The 21,889-nt window shown below is 41.3% G+C and overlaps 1 protein-coding gene across 1 annotated transcript in view; it reads right to left on the bottom strand.

Moving 5' to 3' along the window:
- Positions 1 to 21,683, bottom strand: part of LOC115787213 (teneurin-2-like) — a 73,103-nt gene extending 51,420 nt beyond the window's left edge. The window contains exon 1 of the mRNA XM_030739798.1: positions 21,593 to 21,683. The gene's annotated coding sequence lies outside the window, so the exon portion shown is untranslated. The remainder of the gene's footprint in view (positions 1 to 21,592) is intronic.
- Between the last annotated feature and the right edge of the window lie 206 nt (positions 21,684 to 21,889).

The following is a 21,889-nucleotide window of genomic DNA, read 5'->3' as shown; positions in this document are numbered from 1 at the left end:
TTTTTTGCTTAGCATTGTTGTGTATCTGTGTATGTGTTTGTCAGCTGTGTGCTGGGAGGGAGTTTCAGGCTGATTAAAGAGATGATTTATAGGCGCACGATGTCAGAGGAATTCCCTGATCACTCCTCAAATCGCATCTTCTCAAACGAGCTCTCGCCATTCAACCACAGTCAGCTGCAAAAGAAACTCACCCCAAGACACACACACACACACGCTCATGTGCACACATACATATATATTTATCTTTACACATATCATCTTACATCTGCACAGCTGAGAAGTAGCTCAAGATTTTGCCAGGGATTCGGTGCCCTTATATTTCTGAGTCACTCAGTCAAAATGTCACTTCCACACAAAGGCTCAGACTTGATTACCTTGGTATTTTTTGGACTTTACAGGATCACAATTGAGTTGGGAAAAAATGATTTTGCTCCTACTTCTGCTCAGTTTACATTTACCTATAAAATCTTAAGCTTATCTACATTCGGCTGCTCCAAATCATACATCATAGCAGGTCTCACTGCCATCTTGTAAACCTTCCCGTTCACGCTTGCTGATATCCTTCTGTCACAAATCACCCCTGACACTTGTCTCCACCTGCTCCACCCTACCTGCACTCTCTTCTTCAACTCTCTTGTACACTGTTCATTGCTTTGGATGGTTTAAACTCATCCACCTTCAGTACTTCTGCTCCCTGCAGCTTCACCTTTCCACCTGTCTTCCTCTCATTCACACACATGTATTCTATCTTGCTTCTACTGACTTTCATTCCTCTTCTCCCCAGAACATACCTCCACCTCTTTAGGCTCTCTTCCACCTGCTCTCTACTCTCACCACAGCTCATAATGTTGCCTGCAAACATCATAGTCCATGGAGACTCCTGTCTGACCTCGACTGTCAACCTGCCCAAACAAGAACAAGAAGGAGCTCAGAGCCAATCACTGATGTAATCCAACCACCCATCTGCCACTCCTTCTACACACCTAACCACTGTCTCTCTGTCCTCTTGTCCAGCACCGCCTTCACATACTTCTCTGATGGTTTTGACTTCCTCATGCAGGACCACAGTTCCTCTCTTAGTATCCTAACATATGATTTCTCTACCTCCCCAAAGACACAGTGCAATTTCTTCTGACCTTCTCTATGCTTCTCCATCAACGCTCTCAGTCTGTAGTGCTCTTTCTTGGCATGGAGCCATACTGCTGCTCACTGATCATCACCTCTATTCTTAACCTAGCTTTAACAGCTCTTTCCCATATCTTCATGGTATGGCTCATCAACTTTATCCCTATGTAGTTACTACAGCTCTACACATGACCCTTGTTCTCGAACATCTGTACAGTACACTTCTTCTACATTCCACAGGCATCCTCTCACTCTCCAGGATTGTGTTAAACAATCTGGTCAAAAAGTCCACTGCCCTCTCTCTTAGACAGCCCCATACCTCCAGAGGTATGTCATCTGGACCAACTACCTTTCCACTCTTCATCCTCTTCGTAGCTGCACTCACTAACTCCTTACTGATGCTCTACACTTCCTGATATCCAACCTTTCCTCCATCCGTCGTCCTCTCTCTCATTTTCGTCATTCATCAGCTCCTCAAAGTACTCCTTCTATCTTTTCAACATACTCTCTTCAGCCATTAGCACATTTCCATTGCTATCCTTAATCACCCTAACCTACTGCACATTATTTCCAGCTCGATCTCTCTGTCTAGCCAATCGATACAAGTCCTTTTCTCCTTCCTTAGTGTCCAGCCTCACATACAACTCACTATAAGCCTTTTCTTTTCCTTTGTCACCTCTCTCTTTGATGTACACCTAGCCTCCCAGTACTCCTGTCTGCTTTCTTCATCTCTCTGACTATCCCACTTTATCTTTGCCAACCTCTTCTTTTGAATATTTTCCCACACTTCCTCATTCCACCACCAAGTCTCCTTGTCTTCTTTCCTCTGTCCAGAGGATACACCAAACACATTTTGGCAAGTTTCCTCTTACCACTTCAGCTATACATTCCCAGTAATCTGGCAACTCTTCCCTATCACCCAGAGCCTGTCTCAACTCCTCCCTGAACTCCGTGTAACATTCTTCCTTCTTTAACTTCCACCATTTAATCCTCACCTCTACCTTCACTCACTTCCTTTTCTTGATTTCCAGAGTCATCCTACAGACTACAGTACCATCCAATGCTGCCTAGCTGCATTATCCTCTATTTCAGATTGTGCCTTCTGGATAAGATATAATTGTGTGTACTCACATTAGGTAATATTTACAGTAATGTGGGAATTTTCTTGAGAATCTGCATGCTTAGCAGCAAAGCAGAGAACGCAGCTCCTCCACACAGCATGGGTTCTGTTTATATTGTGAACCACAGTTTGTATGTTTTTCTATTACCATGTATAGCACTGTCATCTAGACTAAAAGAATGGGCTTAATTGGGGCAGTAGGGGAGTGAGCTAAATTGACTACTGCAATACTATTAGGCAAGTGAGAAGACATGTGGACTAATTGGTGCAGGAGCAACACAATCACTGAAAATGACTAAATAGAAAATACTTTAATCTCAATGTTAGTTACTTTTAACATGTGATATTTGGACACAGTTAAGGCTAAACAAATTGCAAAAATGACCTTTCTGTTGTATCCACCTTCTCTTAACCATCCTTGACCTAACTGTGCTTCATTAATTTCCTGTATTTCCCAAAATACCATTCCGGAAAACACACTTGGGTTGGTCACGCCTGCGTACCCTTGATTTTGAGAGTGCGATATTGATAATTTACATGTCTATGTTTTTCTAATTAAGCAATGGTATCATATCTGTATTAAATTATACTGTCAATCTGCATGGGCACTGATGCCCTGAGCAGTGAGTCCCCTGTTTCAATCTTGGCTCATTCCTCTGTTGTCTTTTCCCCATATTCCCTTTCCCTTTTTCATACTCTAGTCAATAGAAGCATGGTATGCCCAGTACACACACACACACACACACACACACACACACACACACACACACACACACACACACACACACACACACACACACACACACACACACGGAGTTAGACTTTGCAAGAAAACATCTCAAAGAGCCTGCACTGGAAAAGAAAATTCTTTGGACAAATGAAACCAAGATTAACCAGAATGAGGGGAATAGAAGAGTACGGAGAAGGAGAGAAACAGATCATGATCAGATGCATACCACTGCCAGTGGAAACAGGTCACTAGTGTTTATTGATGATGTGGCTGCTGATAGAAGCAGCACGATGAATTCTGAAGTGTACAGGGCTGCACTCTCTGCTCAGATTCAGCCAAATGTTGCATAACCGATCAGATAGCACTTCACAGTGCAAATGGATAATGACCCAAAGCATACTGCAAAAACAACCCAAGAGTTTCTCAGGCAAAGAAATGAAATATTCTTCAATGGCCAAGCCAGTCAACTGATCTCAACCCAATACTGCATCTTTTTCAGTTACTGAAGACAAAACTGAATGCAGAGAAACGCAGCATTTTATAGAACATATAGTTCACATATTGTTATGTTTTTGTAATGTAGTGTAAAGCAAAATACATTTCCCCACAATCTATGACGCAGTCTCTTTTCTGTTGGCTTGTCACTCATCTCCAAACATCTTTTCTATCAGTTTAACACCCAATGATCAGAGGGGGCCCTCTTTGCTGTAGGGCTAATTTTAACATGCAATCAATAGCTACTGTCTTGTTTTGTTTTATAACTATTACAAGCAAATTATGTGTTTGATGGGAAATATAGACCAGCTGTGTGTTTCTGACATAGTCCTAGGCGCTTCAGGTAATTTATTCTCTACCGGGAGAGACATTCGATTTTTGACACATTGGGAGTGTTTATTTTTTTCTCTTTTCTTTTCCTTGCCTGTTTTTCCAGCCTGCGGAGAGAGTAAGAGAAAGGCCTTGAATAATGATGAGTGTGTGCTGTAATGCAACTTCAGTTCAGCTGAGAGATTCATTAACAAACTCTGATGATTTTCTTTCTTTTTTTCTCCTTTTTTTTTTTTGCCACATCACTCAGCACAGGAGTTTTAGTTGATGTTATACAACGTTATCCTCTCTCAAGGTTACGCATTCTCTCATTTCCCCTGACTCCTCTGTTTCTTCTTAAAAGTAATTGTTTCGTGCTATAGCTGTATTCAGGCTATGTGAGTTATTAGCTGAATCCTCCGGCAGGAGTGTGGGCTAAATGGAATGGTGTCAAGAGGCTGGCTGCCCTGCTGTGTGGGAGGATGACTGGGAGTTAAGTAACAATGGCCAAGTGAACACAGTGTGATTTTTTTTCTCTCTCTCTCTCTCTTTTTTTTAATGTGTGCATTGGTACATGTGTCTATCACTGATTTTTTTCTTTCAATGCCACATCTCCTGAGCAACAGTTCAACCTGAATGTCAAATTCCATGACTGTTTCTACACAAACGAAAATGTATTTCTGGTCAGTAAAGATAAGTGCGAATGTATAGCATGCATGCTTGTGGGATGACAGGGGTATGGTCTTAAAGGAGAGAGGTTTGCACTGACAGCAGCAATACCTAAAGGTAAAAAGATGGGTGCATATGTGCAGGATTCAGAGATTCAAGAAAGAAACACATCGCAGGGATGGTAAAAAGAAGTAACACGCTGGAAATAAAAATCAGGATGGAAGTTCTTTTTTTTAACCTTTATTCAACAGGACAGTGGCGAGCAGACAGGAAAGTAAGGCAGCAGTGAGGGGGAGTGACCTACATGATATCATCTGGGATAGGCTCAAATACAGACCCTTGCAGCAAGGACTCTTTCAACTTTCAGCATACAGGCCACCAGCTCCACCAGGTGAGCTATAGTGGCACCCTCAATTAAAAGACTTAAGGACACTGGCATGCCATCATCATAGCCTATGCTTCATTGCTTGATCATTAGCTTGAACATTAGTCAGTCCTAACACAGAAATAAAGCTATTTCTAACTAATCATAGTCTTTAAGGAAAAATTAGACCCCAAAATAGGTACCACAGGGTTGCAATTAGACCCCTTTCCCAGTAACAGCAGCAAAGGTTTTAAGAGAAACGATCCAGCAACAAATCATAGGACTCCTAAATGCCCCCCGACCCCCCACCCAACACTGTCTAGCCACAAAGCCAGCTGCTTTGTAATGGCAAAGAACACGCCATGATCATATCCTTTCAAAATAAGGGAACACAATTTTTGGTCATTTTTCAGCTCCTAATTCTTATAATAAGAATGTAAGAGTACTGCACCGTATGAACATTTCACTCATAAAACTGTAGTTACTCATAATGAATATTTAAAAAAGAATGGCCCAGAGTTGGCACAGGAAAATTAGACATACTGTATCACTTTCTATATTTCACAAAATCTTCTTTCTTGGCAACACATGGCACCTGCAGTACCCCAAATCAAACTCAATTTATGACATTATGGGCAGAGACTCAGGGTGTGTTATACCACACACAGCTGGTCCATAGCCTCCAGGCACTAGCCATTTATTATTTTTTATTGATATCCACCGGGGGTTAAAGTGGGATTTGACAGGTAGGGGAACCGTAAGATTGGCTGTAGCAGTGCAGCACGGACAAAAGAATCACTCAGAAATAAGTCACGTAATAATTTCTATTGCGAGCTCCAGTAGATTTTACTTTTATAGCCAAGACACTTCATGCTGTTCCAGATCATTCTAGCTCGCGTTAACCCTTGATATCCACTGAACAAAGAAAGTTTATGGTAGTAAAAATTTATGCTATATCACCCGACACCATGTTTCTGTCATCTTCTGCTGCAGTGATACCTGCTAGTGTTTCCCTTCAAGTCACAAAAAAGACAGAAAGTCCCATTGATGCTCACTATGCTCCTCCTCTTCTCCTTCTGACAGTCTTTGATTCACTCACACACAGAGAGCTGCCCTATTAAAAGCTACAGAAAAAAGAGGGCCGCCTTTGTCCTATTACTGAGTAGTGGAGCTGATGTTACTGAAGTTGGCAGCCATGGATGACTAGGAGCCACCAAGGCCTTGGTCAGCTGACATTATTCTGGCCCTCAAACATTACCCAGCCCTGCAGCAGTGTCTGCCTCTGTGTGTTCGTGTGCCTGTTGTACTATTTGTCCTTGTCCAAATGTAACTTCTGGATGGAGTTGCCGTTTGTGGCTAGGTGAACAAGGGAGAAAAGGAGGGAGAGGCAGAGAGAGAGAGAGAGAGTAACAAAGAAGGTCGTAATCTGAGTGGATCTGAGCACTGATCCTCTTTGGCTCTCGTAGCATGTGTGTGTGTGTGGGGGGGGGTCACATCAAGCTTGAGCTCTGGGATAAGATGGGTAGAAAAGCAGCAGAGATACGGTATTTGGACAGGAGGTAAAGTCACCAATAACAGATTGAGAAGGATCAGCGTTATTACAAAACAGAAAAATATGGAAAAATAATTTGAGTTATCCATCTGCATCGTTTAGGTCAAGAACCGCATCTGCCGCAGGATTATGCACGTATCACATATTCTAAAAAATTGTCTGAGGTATATTAGGTCAATAACAAAATTTTGCCACAGCTGTAATGCCGGAGGTCTGATCTGAGTAAAGGCAGCGGAGATGAGTACTCCGACTGTAGTCCAGGGATGAGGCTGAAACCCGGCAAACAGTCCAGATGGGTCAGCAGCACAGAGCCAAAGCCCTCCTTAACCTGCTGGATCAGGGAATCAGCCACGCTTCACAACCAAAGGCAGCACACACAATCTCCCACATGCAAAAACACTCAAACGCATGCAGACACAACTCTACCTGCATACACCTCCATTCAGAGCAGGTGCAGCAAATCAGGTGGCTTTAATTCTATCCACACTCCAAGTAATAAAGCCCAGCTCACTAGTTTGTCTTTGGTAACTGTTGTAAAGTAGCAAACGCCCTGCTTTATAGATTCAATGTCATAAAAGATCAATTTGTTTCTTTGGGAATAAACAATAATACGGTGAATTTAATATTCTTTCTTACAGACTTGTTTATTTTCATGTAGACTGGAGCATTAGAGACGCCATTATAAGGCTGTCTAAATTGGTCCACTGAGGCTTGGTCTAGTCCATAACAAGCACGGCGTTTCTGAAACATTTATGCAACACTGCCCAACATTACAGCTTTTAGTATTTACTACAGAGAATTGTTTGCTCCCTATAGATGATCAAATGTCTTATACATTCATAACTCAGCCTTCTGCCAGTTACTTCTGCCTTCTCTAGTCATGCGGAAGCGCAGTTTGCATCCCCTTTCCCACTCCAAAAACATCCATTAACTTGTTTTGACTTTTCATTGTTTATCACTTATTAATAAGGAATTAGCATGCTGACTGTCCTGAAAACTTCTAAGTTGTTAGGAACAGGTTTTGAAAATAGTTCCCTCTCACATGTCTCTAAATTGTGCGATTATGCATATTGACTGCAGCTCTGCCTGGCTGCACCGAAGACAAGTCAGAGCTGAAGGAAAAAGAGGGGAGTATGCGCACGTACAATGTTGCCAATTCGTTTTTAAAAAAAAAAAAAAAATTCTGAATAATCGTCAAGGAATTGAGGGGCACACAGAATAAATAACAACATAAGTCAGGTTTAGGGCACATTGTTATCACAGCCATGCCAGTGCTGTGACTGTGAAATGGAGAATACAGTTTCAACGCTCTCGAAAATCGCTTTCGCCCACTGGGCCAGTGTTCCTCTAGTTCAGCTCACCCAGAGTGATATCCTCTTGCCGAGGGTAAGTGCAGGGTCCTGAAATTCCATCCTACACTGATTTACCAAAAACATTACGCTGTGTCTTTGCTTGAGCTAAGTAATTCCGACTCTAGCACTCCTCTAGACAACAGCGGTGAATTTTTACAGCACTACAACGCAGAAGAAACTCCTGTTTTTCTTTTTCCTTTTTTTGAGTAAAACAAAACTGAGACAAGTGATAAATAAAGTAAGGGGGGAAGACAACTTCACAAAATCTCTTTTTTGGGGGGGAGAAACATAAAATAACCAATCCATTATCTGAGCGCCACCCCTGCTGTGTTCCCCTGATTCCTTCGAGCTATTAGCAGCTTAGGACACAAATAGATCACACAAGATATTAAAAAGCAGCAGGAACCTAACAGTTTAAAAGCTCCATCGTAATCCTTGCTGTGGAACAAAAATATGTCTGAATGCAGTCAAATTATTTTTCCGCTGATTCTTTCTTCTTTTTTTACGGTTATTGTTTAGAATTCATATTTTATAGTGCATGTTTTTGTTATTAGAGGAGGAATTTTCAGAGAGAAGCCGACAAAGGTGACGAGCTCCTCAGCCGAGCATCCGCACGAACCCTCCTAGTATATATAATGTATATATTCTTAACTCCAATTTTATTCTTTTTCCAAGTAAACATGACTCAAATGAATGGAAGGCATTATTTCATGCCAGAAATATAAAAGCATCTGGTTATACAGTGGCAGCACTGAGGCAGATTTAATAATAAAACCTCAGGAGACAAATGTAATGCGGTTCATAAGAATGAAAACGTACAGATATATGACTTTATTGTATTTCGAAGCTTTGCCTTCCAAACATCGCTCACAGGTTTGTGGTTGGCAGGAAATAAAACATTCTGTCAGAACTGATCAAGGTATCAAGTTGTGAGAGGGGGCTGCTGGTAACAATTGTTGCCATCATTTAATTGACAGTACCTGTGACCCTAATATTGTTAAACTCTTACACAAGTGCAAATCTGGCACACTGTTTTTTTTTTTTTTTATTGTTGTTTTTATCTTTTTACACGAATGTGAACAGAGCAGACAAAAATATTCTGGCTTCAGGTATGGAGATAAAAAAGAGAGAATTTAAAATGTCCTTGAGGTCTTTGATGGACTGTGATCTTGTCCATGAAAACACATAATACATTCATGCTCTTACACCCCTGATTTAATGAGTATTCACATTCTGCTTCAAACTCTCTCTGGGTTTCGCTTCTTTCTGGGGTTATAAAATTCATGTTGAGGAAAATATTATACTGGCAGACATAAGAAACATGAAGGCAGTTTAAGTGATTATGTTGGTGCGCCTTCACCAACTAAATCCATGAAAATCCGTGAAAGTAAATCCATGAAAATGGCACAGGATGCAAGTGTTTGCTCTAAGATACAGTCTGAGTAGTTAAAAGCCCCCCCCCCTCCAATTGAACTTAAGCCTTCTCACACATCTTATGCTGACCTTATAGCAGATGATATTTGAGGTGATTCAGTTTGAGGCAAATTTCTAATTTAGAGTCTAATCACAGACCTGAGCTCTGCTGCCACTGCACTTTATGGATAAGGCTCAGTGAGAGCTAAAGTAGTTTCACTGTTTTGACAAGATCAAGCTTGTTTGACAACATAATACTGGTTTAGTTATGCTAAAAAGATCCATGATAATCAGTGATGCAATTTCTTTACACTGCCATTAGCCAATAGAAGACAGTATGTTTAATGTATAGCCAAAGTGTTACAAACTTGAATCTCATTTTAAACTCTCTTTATCTTTCATATTCATGTTCGCTGAAAATATCTTCTTTCAAATCTAGTTTGCTTCTTGTATTTGCAAAGGGTTAGTAAGTTAAATGTTATAAAAATAAATATGACTGTACTGTATTTGTACTATTATACAAGAGAAGTTTTAAAAAGCTATCAACTCCTGTTTTGCAGGTAACAGTGGGAAAATTAATTGTTTATTAGGAACCTGATTTGGCTCTAACATAAATAGTTTTCAAGTCAGATAACAATCAACTGACAAGAGTTAGAAACATAATTATTCTGACTATAGTGGCAAATGTGACAGAGCATGTACAAACCAAGCTAAAGTCCAAAACTGTCATTTTTAACTTTTTTTTTTAATGTTTTCTAAAACTTCTATATTAACACGCAAAAACAGATTTCATGTATCGTTTACAAGAAACGGTTATTTGATGACAATCCACACACGTTATTGCTACAGGCAAAAGACAGCTGCGATTGTCTGTCTTTGGCTTTTTTGCATGCTGTGCCACAATTGGTCAGTTTCTGGCCATTTAAGCTGCTAATATATTTTTATATCACAGCTTAGCACCCTAAACCTCCTTGAGACCAATTTCCCCTAGTGATAACAAGCAACCTCCCGTAACCAATTGTCAGGAATACACATTTTTTTCATTGCAACTGGTGTCGCCAACTGTTCTCTAGAGCTTTATAATCACTGGCAACATGAAATACATGATTCAAAGCCAACAATCACAAGCTTGAAACATCCAGATAACGTCACTGTATGAATCAAACCATCCTCAATCCTTCCTGAACCTCTGTTGCCAGCTATTCAAATAAGTCCTGCTAGTATTACATACCTCTAATAATTTGTCAAAAAATGTGCCATTTGTTTGTAATCTTATTCTCTTGTGCAATTTCTGTAATTAATAAGTAAAAATTCCACCACAAATTACCTACCACATTTCACCAAGCACAGAGGCCCAGTAACAATATTAGTCCTGTACATTTTGGTGATTCTGGTCTTTCTTTTCTGCAAACTTTTTTGTGTCCTCTGCACCTTTCTTCTGTTTCCTATTCCGGAGTTAAAGAGGCTCTGCTGGATATTATCAAGAGGCTCGTGTCTTTACACAGTATGCAGACCAAGTTACAGAAAGCGGGTTCAAATCCATCAGAAGAGCGACATCAGGATGATGAGATGGATAACACGCAGTGCGGCATGCGATAAGGAACATTTTGCTGTCTTTCAAGAGGCTCAACAGTTATTATGTGGCATTCCGTGCAAATAGGGCTATATTCTTAAATCAATGTTGAGCGACAGCAGGGTAAAGAAAACAGAGAAGTGGACTTAAAGATTAGACCGCTCTGCCTAGATACATCCACACAAACTCGGTGGATGTGAAGGGCCCTTATTATACACGGTGTCACACCGCACTGCGAGCTCCATCAGGACTCGACACTTATAGAAAGAAAAGAACTCTCGAGACGCGACAACATGTGGTAACAACAAAAAGCAGAAGCATTAACCTTAAGTATGAATGCTCTGAGCAGGAGTTACAAATATAACCGGCAAAAAGTCGAACGCGCCAAAGTCACATTTGAGAAGACACATTCACACACACACACAAAAGTCTCAGAGGGCATTTTCAAGTCCAATAACATCATTACATCTATTCGCGTTATTACTATTCACATGAGTGAATAGTAATAACATCAAATATGAATATGGTGTAGACAAGTCATCTGTGTGTGTGTGTGTGTGTATAAAGTGTGTATTTGGGTTATGAGATTAGAATCATCCAGGACGTTCATCTATTCTGTTGCTGGTGAGGCGATTGAGTGGGGCTGGGTGATATGATGGCACTTTCACAAAGGATTACATTACTCTCTTTCATTCCCTTCACGCAGTACTCTTTTGCGCTCCCAAATCTTTGCATTTAATAATGGACACTGCTTATGTTATGAATTGAGCTGGTGCTATATAAAGGATTAACATCCAAAGGGATAAAGCACACACGCATGTGTGAATATATGTTCATGTTTGATACATAAACTTCTCTTTTGCCAAGTGGTATTAATCTGCCATTCCAAATTGCCTTTGCATGCACACAGGACTCATGCGACATGATGCAAACAAGGCTGCTGTTGCATTTTTGATGGCAGATCAGTTTTAATTATAGCTGGGAGTAATATAAAAAAAAAAAAAAAAAAAGCTTGTCTGAACTGAAGTTGCAAGTTAAAGGCTGCCAATCTTCAACTTCTCGAGCCAGGCAACCAACTCTAAACTACTTAAACTCGACACCAAGAAGACAGAATGCAATTCAGATTGCAGCAATTACTGTTAACTGACTTCTTGATTTAAATAATCAGAGTGTTTATTAACTCTGTAAACAGCTATACTAATCATGGCTTCATGGTCTGTATTTTAGCAAAGCAGGTGCTTTACTGAAAAGCATACATCATGAGTCTCGCTGTGGTGGATAAGGGTAAGAACTTTATTAATGACGAAAATACAGAACATTCATACTGATTACAGTGAAAGAGCAATATTTTATAACTGCAGTGACCTGCCCGTATCAATTTTTGCTGATTCCAATTTTCTTTCTGAGGACTGTAACTGACAGCCCCCGCAAACAAAAACAAACTTTTCTTTGACTGGAAATGTGATTTTTCATAATTAAAGCAATAATTAAACTTTATAATTTCCCCCAAACTGCAGTATGTTACAGGATCTTTTCTTACTTAAACAACTGAAAATAAAGTGCTCTGCTACTGGAAAGAGGTACACATATTCAACTGAAAATGAGCTGCTGTCCACCCACAACTTTATCTATTTTACCTTAGCAAACAAAAGCAGGCATAACAGACTTATATAACAAATGTCAAATGACATGTTAGCGTGTGGCTGTGCCTATTTGCCTGCACCGCTGTGTGCATGTTGCACATGCATGAACTGGACCAGCTCATAATCTGACATATGTGAGACTGTTCACCGGTCAGGGCTGAGAATGCTAAAAATAGGAAGATTCCTGGCTGGTCAGTTGGTGCATCTCTAATTAGTAAAAGTCTCTGATATAAAGGGAAGCTCATGATTTTGTGTTATCAAGCTCATTGCTGTTAGATGGTCATGTTATCCTGAATTCTTTTTTTTTTTTTTTTTTTTGCTCCTTTGGAATTTTAATTATATGATAGTGTTTTTTCTACAAAATTTATATTCCAATAACCCCTGCCCCCCCTCCTGGTCTCAGAAAAGAGAATAGGACTGCATTCACAGCTTATACCCTGTCAGCGATATGGAGACATACATGTACTGTAGTAACACAGACACCGACTTTGGAAAGAGACAGAGAAGCAGAAATGACAAAAGCATAGGAATCTAAGCTACAGTTGTCTGTAAATGCTCTCCATTACAATAAATGACTTCATTAAAACAAAGATGTGTTCAACCACCCTCTGTGTTTCAATGAGTATAACTGTGGAACAATTTGTTGAAGTGTGCTCAAGTAATAGAGCTTCAGATGCAGCCTGTGGTATTTACACTTATCCTCTTAATGTGCTGGCCCAGGACTGCCAAAAAGTATCTGTACTTTTGCAAAGCACCTGAATATGCACGCTTATGTACATAGACGCAGCTGTATCACACAGATAGGGCCAGATCCTGCCTTTCTCTGTGCTTATTAAGACATTGAAGCTGTTAGCACCTAGCAGCACTAATCCTATAGCCTTATGCTCACTGGTAGTGGAGCCAAATGGCCTTATACAGAGCAGCTCAAACTCTTTCTCTCCCTCCCTTTCTGACTCTCTTTCTCCCCGTGTGACTGTGAGCATCTGTGACTGTTTGTGATGAATGGACAAGGCAAAAGAGGAGAGGGGTGAATGTGAGACATTGCACCACTGAGGCCAGTGAGAATAGGGAAAAAAAAAAAAAAGACAGAATGAGCAAGGTAGGCAGAGACTAAAAGAGGGTATGGGTGTATATGGGAGTGTGGTTTTGTGTGAATGCATCTGTCTGTGTGCTGGGAGGAGAGGGTCGAGGAAGGGGAAGGTAGGGTAGTTGCACACGAATTGCATACAAACACAACTACATGCACTCTGCCCCTGCGTTTATGTCCAGCTTGTTAAGCATGCAGAGCGTGCGCGTGTTTACGCTTGTGTGTGTTTTTGCTGCTGCGTGCACACTGGCACGTGTGTACGTACATGCGTGTGCAAGGCCGAGCTAGGTTAAACTTGTATTCGTGAAGTGTTCCCAGAAGAGATTAATCATCCTGTGCTGGAATGCAGCATCGCGGTCATATATCATCACCTGACCTCTCTCTCTCTGTCTCCCTCTCTCACTGCCACACGTAGCAGTGGAGTCAGGGTAAAAGGAGTGTCACTGCATATCTGCAGTAAACAAACAGCTGAATGCTTTGACAGAAGCGTGGAAGGTAGGAAACTGTGCTAATTATCAAATCCCAGCATCCGGGTCAAATCAGATGTTATAGAAACCCGCTAAGGTCAAACCCGTTTTACACAGAGAGAATTAAAAAGAAGTGAATGTGGGTTATAAATTAGAGAAGAAACCAGCAAATAATAAAAAAAAAAAGTTTAAAAAAAAGAAAGAAAAGAAAATGTTGGCCTTCAGCTGCCTCTGCTGGAGACACGCAGAAGCAGATGGATGCTCTAAGAGTCTTTAGTTTATACAGAATCAGAGCCTCTTTAGCTAACTCCAACAAAAATACTGAATGATGCCTCAACTCAGTGCAGTAGCCAAAAGAACATAACTGCTGCAGACTAATTTGGGTTGGGCTTGGCTGTATGCATATGCAACATCTAAGCTGCAGCATCGAGTGTGTCTATGTCTATCTATGTGTTTATAGTTAATTCTGTTTATAGTTAATATTTAAAGTTAATTCGGTGCCTGCAGATTCCAGTGTAAAAAGCAGATGCACATCCACACCCCAGGCCGCCATGCCCTTACAATGCAACTTTATGTTAAGAAGGGGCATAAGGCATAAACTGTGAACTGCATAACGCTCCAAATTTAGAGTCCACGATACATAACTTTTATTAATCTATTTTATATCTATTTTTATAAAGTAAGAGACTGAGCTAATTTTATTTTATTCTAAGATAAGTGGATAAGTGGAAGAAAATGCATGGCGGGCTGCATGGATGGAAATTTGAACCATATGGTCTTAAGTTTGAAGCACGCATAAATGCACGTTTCTGCAAATGTACCTAAGCACTGTGAAATCAATCTATTTGAAAGTTAACTTCATTTATCTTTCCAAGGCAGCTGCAACTCCAATTTTGGAGCAGTGACTTACTGTAGGTTAAGACAATGTATATTTCCAGCTGGTACTTACATGTTCAAGGGTGCGATGGGCGCTAGAAGATGCCGCTGAACAAATGTTTTCATCAAACCGTTATATCTTCCCACAGTAAGAACAGGAGGCCAACCATAAGTCAATGCTATTCTGTGCAAGTTGCAATGCATGTAGAAGAAAGGACCTTTTACTTAGTTGTGTTCAGCAATAGGAAATTGATTCTTTAATATTAAAAATTCAACAGCTGAGTTTCATTACTTTTCTGAGTCTATCCCCTTTCCCTTGTGGAGTGGGAAAATATAACAGTTTATTAAATTACTTCTCTGAAAAGTCTCTGGGGATGCCATCTTAACTCCCATCCTCCTTCACAAGGCCATTTTAGACTGTAACTAGACATGTCTGCTTAGAAAGAGAGACAGAGACACAGTGAGAAAAAGAAACATGGATAGATGGTATGCTAAATATCTAGATTTCATTGACTGCCACAGAGAATTTGTAGTTATTTCACTGACTGAGAAAGAAGGAATTGAATGAGCCCACATGTGAAGGGAACGGAGTACTGTAAAGGAATTGGATTGAAACTCTGTACATGTGTGTTGCTGTGTAGGTGCTCTCGTGTAGTCATCAGCTAACATAGACAGGTAATATGTTAAAGAGAAAACCTGAATGCTTGACTGCTACAATGAGGGTATTCACTCATTCCACTTGTCCCCTCACAGGAAACAGTCACTGCAAACAGTTACAAAGATGTTCTGATCAAATACTTTTATCCTATGATGCAATGTGTCAGTGGTGATGGGAGTGATCTCTTCCAGGATGACAATGATCCCATCCATGGGGCCCAGGGGTCCCAGATTGGCTTGATGGGTAAAGTGAACTAACTGTGAGCTTAAAAGTCTTTCTATCTCAGCCCAGGTGAATACTCATGGAACTGTTTTGGATCATCACATTAAATGATGATCTCCACAAACGAAATTAACACACAAAATGAGGGAATATTTTTTGGAAGGATATTATCCCATCCCTGCAGTAGAATTCTGGAGACTTGGAAGATCAATGCCAAGGCACACTGGAGCTGTTTTCATGTCACATGGTGGCCTAGCACCTCACACCTAACTCCCTTTATGTTGATTTTCTTCTTGAATTTGTCTTTAATGTTCAACCATTCAGGGTTAAAGTGGATACCTGTGTAATCTGTACAATATTCAATTGTTCTTAGGTCAGAGGGCTTTCAATAAAGTTCACTATTACAAAAGATCCTTAAGTATCATCAATGAATGCTGCTAATACACTTCCTGATCTAAGGAGCAAAGGAGTCAGGCCTTAATGGGTCTGTAAGCCTAAGCAGTATCTTTGAGAATGATTCAACTGGCCACAACTTCCTCTTAAAGGCATATAAGGACAAGCCCACCATTTACTCCACTCCTCAGCAACAGAAAAAGAGATTCTTTTTTTCAACTTGTAAAAAAAAGACTACTTACCTTTATAAACTGAGGAATTAAACCCTGACCTGTTAAACTAGGGCCAACAGATGAAAGATCTTTTTTTTGGTGACTTTAATTAAATTTCCTCTGCGAGTTAGCCAAGAAATTCGGTTTCATTTATTTTTGGGTAAGGTGTGTGTTCGGTTAGATAAAGATTTCTTTACAAAAAGATCAACTTTCAGCCAGTTTCATACACTGTGCTGTAGGTGTCATTTCGACTGACAGATGACTGACAGTGCTCGCCTTTGCTGAGACATCAACATGAATGCTGAGCACCTAAATGAGTGAACACATCACTCACTGGTCAGCAGTCTTTGTTTCTGCGTGTTCAAAATTTCACCCATGTCATCCACTGAAACTGATGGGCTTACGCATCCCTGTTGTGATAAAAGACACGGTACCTGGCATCGTCCACATGCAAGCAGGCGCATGTGCTTGGCTGTACTTCAATGCATCGAGGAAGCTCATCGCAAAGTGCCATGAGTCTATGAGAAGGATGAGTTAAAACCAGTCGGTCAGCTGTCAGACAGATGTAGTAAATATCATCCTGCTCTGCCATCACTTCCAACACAAAAACCCACAGGATCCATGAGCATGGTAATCCAAGATGAAGGCTGCTCTCTACGAGTGTCACTTTCTCCAAAGCACAGCTAATGCTGGGTGTCACACACCACACACATGCAAACACACAAATGCATACACTTTCGTCACGTAACACTGAGCAGTATAGTCGGAGCATCTCTCACACACACACACACACACACACACACACACACACGTACACAAAAGCCTTGAAATAAAAAAAAGCCAACGAAGGTGTCCGAGGAGTCCGCAAATCACAGATGAGAGATGAGTTTGTGGTTTTCAAATTTCTTGTACGCTTAAGGAAAATCAACACAACATTTAAGGAAATCTCAGCCTATTATGTATTCAAAAAAAATTGCATTCATGTTATGTTGGTGTCTCGATGGCTACTGCGTCATCTTCGATTACGCTGCGTGTTTTGGCAGCTATTTTAAGAATCATTATTCCAACAAAGAGACATTCCAGGCTCTATGTTAATGTGATCTCTCTTTTTCAACTGAAAAACACAAGATAATAGGGAGCAACAGCCATGTGCGTCATGGCCTTTTAGAGAGATGCGACGATACTATGTTGAGTCAGTGTTTTGGTTCAATTTGATGGGACTACTAGAGACGCAGACATTAAGGAGGACTGCTAATTGAAGCACTCGTAAAAAAAAAAAAAAAAAAAAAAGTGCTTCAACATACAACACATGTAAACTGTTCCCAAACCTAATTGAAGTCAGTCTTGCAATCACATCATAAAATAAATAATAATAATAATAATAATGCATTTAGCTTTTCTTTTATGAACCCAACCCTTAAAATATCTCTACAGGAAGCCACCGGCTATGTCATCTACTATTTTTTTTATACTCTGTGGTTTCTTACTCATCTACTCACAATTAATCGATTACTGCAATTAATATAATTTTCTCTTTCATCAGCAAGCCTTTGAAATTTTTGCCTCTCAAAAACCCACAGCATGGTATTCCTACATATGCCTTGGCAAGCTCTCCAAAGTAGGACAATTAATGTTGAAGGTTGAAATGTTGAAATATAACACAAAGAGGATAATGGAGCATGAATGGATCAAAGTGAGGACTCAACAGACGAGGCAGGAAAAAGGGGGGGGGGGGGGTAGTAAGGAAGCCTAACTGGCTAACTGAGTTGGTCCATCCTAATAAAAGCCTTTCAGACACTGTTGTATGTCATGCTGCCCATAATCTACTGTGTAGGAGGCCAAACAGGGCAGTACCATAGGAATGAACCCATTCCCGCAGCAGTTTCTGTATCTGGATGTGGATTTATGACACTGAGATGATTGTATATTTGGCTCAAAAAAAAAAAAAGCCCTGAGCTTGTGAAATAGCTGGGAGGGTAGTGGGCCAGACAGACCTGCCTATAATAGAGCTGTGCCACTAAGCTTAGTATTTTCTATTTACTGGCACGTCCTGACAATTACAGCAACAGTGTAAACATAATCACCCTCTCTGCATATTCTGACAGAAGGAACATCCTTTTCACCTACCTCTACTCTCTCTAAAGGTCAGTGTTCTTAGTTAATCAGTGGTAACAAGAGGCTATTTGTCCTCTGTTACTACTTATCTTGTTCTGTCCCGAATGATAAAGTGCTATAGTCGAATGTACTGTGCAACTGCAATATTTCTCATTTTTTTTAAAGTTTTAATTTGTTCAGAACCTGGCTGTGATAACAGAATAAAAATGGATGCTAAAATATGCTACTGTATGTAGATTATCTGTGGGTGATTACTTGATTTATTCTCTCTGGCATCTTTAAAAAAAAAAAAAAAAAATCAAGATCTGAACTTGAAACCCCAGACTGAACCCAGTGGATTTAAGTTATTTAAAAACTCGCTAATGTTGCTATGGTTGCACTGTCAGCAACAGCGGTGCTTAGCAGTTCGCACCCTGTCGAAATGGCCAGGTAAAGGAAAAATGTTAACACCAAGCAGCAAATGGCTGTTTCCAAAACCAAACCAGTCAACACATGAAATCATGCAAAAGCCTTCAAATAAGAGGCACTTTACTGCTCTCGGGTAATTATACCTGAGAGACATACAAGCAGCTTTTTTGCTATGACATCAATTAACATGGTGCAATGCAGTTCTAGTTGATAGAAATTAAAACAATGAAAACAATGGTGCCTGGTTTGTGTTTAAAGGGGATTTTTGGCTCTAAATCGGCAACAAAATTGCATTGGCCTAGTCACAACTATTTCGGCCACTATGCTCGTTCATTTTCTAACACTAAGTAGGCTCTGAATTGGTTGGAAAGGACAAAATGCATCAGCCGGGCTTTCAGTACCATCATGGGTTCACACCTGTAAAGTGAAATCGGACCCTCGAGATTTTCTTATGCTGCTTTTCATCTGCGACTGTGGACAGTCCTGCACAGTGTGGGATAACACACAGCATGGGGGTCAGACTGGATATCACTGACCTCTGAACAGCTCCGCAGCCCACAACTGCACATGTCCCTGCTGACGTGCACATGCATTAGGGTTATTGTGTGAAGCCTTCAGTCTTTAATCCCCTAATCTGCTGAACCCTGGAAATCACTTGCAGTCATCTGTCAGCCAGGTCGGAGTGGGCCACAGAGCTCAACGGAATCACACAAGCACACACGTACACGCAGACAACTGCGCAGCCAAACACACGCGTGCACACACCTTCTCAATGCTACTCATTTATTCAACAAGGCCAGCCTCATTTCAGTCTAATGAAGATTGATGCTCCTCTTTCCAGGACTCACAGGTGTTGAAGTAAAATGTATGTATAAATATATAACCCATATAGAGCACTGGGAAAAAAGTAGAGAGATTAACAGAAAGATATTTAGTTCCCAACCACATTCATGTGTGAATTTGCAAAAATCCCGTATGCATGTCAATCTGCGGAATAGCTGCATGGTAACACCACTGAGTTAATCTTGATGACTAGTTGTGAAGGGACAACAAGGACATGGACTCAGGGCACCTGTGCTGCTCAGACCCTTAAGTCAAGTCTATGCATGTCAGGGCCATTAGCGTGTGTGTCTGTGTGTGTGTTGTCATGCCAAATAGGACACCATGAGGGCCAGTCTGGAGATTGTGGTTGACACAGCCTGCTGCTCTCCAGCGTGAGCTCCTATTAGCACTTAAGACTGAGTCTCACTATACGCACACACACACACACACACACACACACACACACACACACAGCAAACTGGTCATGATTACACCTGGCAGGTTAAACACTGTGGCAGACAGCTGAGTCTGTGCACTCGTCCGTGTGAGTAAACCAGACAAATGGCGAGAGAGCAACATATGCACTTGTTTCCATATGCATGTGGTTAAAAGTGTGTCAGAAATGATCCCACGCAAATCTGAGGGCTTTACTTCCTTTTTGATTTCTACGCCCCTGTCAAAAGCTCAAGATGGAGGAATGGAAAGCGGGAGAGAGATCAAAGAGCGTTAGAAATCACACAGACGCAGGCAGGCTTGAAGAGAGCTAAAAAGGTGGAGGAGGAGATAGAAGGGCCGCAGAGAGAAACTGTACCAGTTAGATTGAAGTGTGAATCTCAACAGTGCGTCTCATCATCAAGATCTTCATGGCATGTGTGTGTTTCATGTCATAAGGTGCCAATGACTGCCAGGCTCTGGGATATACAGCTGGTGTGTGGGCCTCATTTCCCTTGACACCCTGCTTGATACACAAGTGACTCCAAAAGTTTCCCTCATTCATCCTTAAACTTTATGCCTGAAATCCTTAACTAAAAGTCTCAATCAGTATCCATTCTTGAGTGAGCTGTGTCCTACAGTTTTACGTTCTGCTGCGGCTTGAAGGGGGTCAGCTTTCCTGTGCGCTTTACCAACAAAACACAGATCGCTGCAGCAGAAGAAAACGCACTCACACTGCCTTGACCTCTAACGTAATACCAAGGAAGCAGGAAAAATATGAATTAAAACAAAAACTGAATAAAGTGCAGCGTAGGAGAAAGGAGAGACAGGAATGCATCGCGGCAGTTGGGTCCAAGCGGACTCAAATGCAAAGCGGTAGCCGTCCTGATGAGAGGAGGCGAGCGGTAATGACAAGTCAAGCAGCCAATTAAAGCCCTCCAGCAGCTCCATCATTGTTATTATTAAGTGAAAGCATGATTTTTTCGAAGGACACTCACTTAGGTTACTTTCTCATGCACGTACGGGGAGCGCTGAAATGAGGATGCTGCGCTGCGGCAGCCATAAACGCGTCGGACAGGGACCGAGCTCCTGCCCCTCATCATGACGAGTCACGACAGGTCTCACAGTCCACTTTGACTCTTTAGAGTAAGCGAAGCGCTACATTTTAAAGGTATGTGAGCTGAAACGCGGTGCAGAATCGCCAAGTGGAGACCTCTCACGCCGCAAAGTCCACCGCGATTAATGAGGTCATTACTGACGGAACTATTAATTTTGGACAGCTCCACGCATGACACATGAACGACGCTGCAGACGCGGGGACATGACCCCGTCACCAATGTCAGCCAAGCGCAGGCTCGCATGAGGACCACAAATGTTATTCGGATAAAAGGCACCTCAATGTCATCGCTCTGCGCTGCCCTCCCCTTCCTACTTGCCACAAGAACTGACTGTGTATATCATACACATGTGCTGTTTGGTCACAGAAGCTGGTGTGCAAACAGCAGCAGCGCGTATGCATCGTTTCGATAGGAATATATTTCAAAATATCACGTACCTGTTTATAGTTTTGTGCGGCACTCACTGCATAATCCTCCTTCTTCAACTTGAACTTTTCCTTCCCTCCAACCGAACAGCCCGAAGCTACTTGACACTTGTTTATTGCATACCTCTCTTTGCCCTGACTATCCTGCCAAGCCGCTATTGAATACGAAGTGAGATGACAGCACGAGGGGTGAGCTGATGGAGAGGGCAGGCAAGGAGCCTCCAGTTCAACATCTCACCAAATCGTGGAATCAAACGGAGCAGTTCGTTCTGCGCTGGTAGTCGTTACAGGCAACAGTGCTGACTGGCA

Source organism: Archocentrus centrarchus, chromosome 10 (genome assembly GCF_007364275.1).
Source record: "Archocentrus centrarchus isolate MPI-CPG fArcCen1 chromosome 10, fArcCen1, whole genome shotgun sequence".
Taxonomy (NCBI): Eukaryota; Metazoa; Chordata; class Actinopteri; order Cichliformes; family Cichlidae; genus Archocentrus; species Archocentrus centrarchus.
The sequence above is the reverse complement of the archived record's forward strand: the minus strand, read 5'-3'. Positions and strand labels throughout refer to the sequence as shown.